We start from the raw sequence: 1,624 nt of genomic DNA on the forward strand, positions 1-1,624 counted from the left end.
AGATTGTCTGTGAAAACAATGATCTTATCTCCACGTTGTTGTTCATGGAGACGGATGGGAAACTCACAGGCTCTAAAACTTCAAGAAGTTCAAATCAGTAATCCTCCCTTCACCAAATCCAACCAATTGGCTTCATATAACTTGGGCCCAATCAAGAAGTTCAAATCAGTAATTCGCTCATCCTCTCGGACAAGTGTAGCTGTAAGCCCAAGTTTACAATGAGACTTTGTAATGCTATTGACTTTACGAAACATATGTGCTGGAACCTCATGTACCTCATCCATAATAATAGGCATCCCCAATTAAAGGTGCCGCGTGCTCATTACCCTGCTCTGATGCATGCCACCAAAGGGTGTGTGCACGTTGATGTTGTTCAACATCACTGCAGAAACCTGACTTTCCTATGCATATCATATTCCCCAAACTTATCAAGAATCCATGCAGCATTACTCTGTGCAACCTCATATCCAAGCTCAGCAACTCTCGAGTACAATAGCGGAGCTCTGCCTATTTTCCCTTTCAAGTAACACTCTAATGCCCATCGCAACAAGGATCCCCAAGGTCCTCTCTCTGCAACAAGCTTATAGAATGTAGTGGCCATCTTAAGATCCTTTTTCAGACCGATCCCTTTCTGGAACATTTTTGCTAATTGATAGAAGGCCTTTGGTTGACCAGCATTAGCTACTGTTATAAAATACCTGGAAGCTACTTTAATGCCTTTCTTCACACCCAGTCCTTTAAAGTACAACACTCCTAGATTGTAATGCCCATGACCATGGGGTCGTCATTTTCAGCTGCCTTTTTGAAGAATTCTCTTGCCTTTGTATAATTTTTTTCTTTTCTACTCCATGACCCTTCATATACAAATAGCCAATGCCATTATATGTAGAAAAACGCTTTCGCCTAGAGGCAGCCTTGAACCATTCTAATGCCTTGGTAAAATTCCTCTCAACTCCAGAACCTCTTGCATAAATTTCACCGAGAAATTCCATCGAATTTGAGTCTCCCTTCTCAACCGCTTTAAGAAACCATGATAATGCTTTCACATTGTCACGGGGAACCCCCTTCAAACCAAAGTAGTAGAATACACCAAGTTTATACATTGCCACTGCATTCCCTTTCTGGGCCTGATATTCAATAATTTGGAAATCACCATCTTTCTCACCACGCGACTTCCTTAATGCTGCTTTGTTCTCTTCAGCTCCATCATTGATCCGTACTGGTTCAACCAATGGTGATTCATTGAAACTAAGAAGCTAGATACTACTACAGATGCAAGTTCTGCATAAAGCTTAACAGATTTCTCATACATCTGTTGTCGATAATAGGTATAGGCCAGTGCCATCTTCGACTGAAAGTTTCCACCTTCTGCAGCAAAATGATAATACAAAACAAACCTTTGCATCACTCTGCTCATCATCAAAATCTAGTATATGAACCTTCTGCTCATCCTTGAAAGCTTCACAAATTGCACCATTGGCCACCATGCAACCAAATTTGAAATATGGGCAAACTTCAAATAACATTTGCATGGCAGATAAAGTATCAGTGCTTGGTGGCTCTTTACAATTCAAAGCTTTGTATATTTCGTTTCCTAAAGATTCTATTCATGCAGCAAGACCCT

The 1,624-nt window shown here is 40.7% G+C and overlaps 1 pseudogene; it reads right to left on the reverse strand.

Annotated features, from left to right (window-relative positions):
- Positions 1-267: 267 nt before the first annotated feature.
- Positions 268-1,405, reverse strand: LOC149206046 (ERAD-associated E3 ubiquitin-protein ligase component HRD3A pseudogene; annotated as a pseudogene).
- Between the last annotated feature and the right edge of the window lie 219 nt (positions 1,406-1,624).

Source organism: Pinus tabuliformis, chromosome 1_2 (genome assembly GCF_031772625.1).
Source record: "Pinus tabuliformis cultivar Carrire ecotype Pingquan chromosome 1_2, CPIR1, whole genome shotgun sequence".
Taxonomy (NCBI): domain Eukaryota; kingdom Viridiplantae; phylum Streptophyta; class Pinopsida; order Pinales; family Pinaceae; genus Pinus; species Pinus tabuliformis.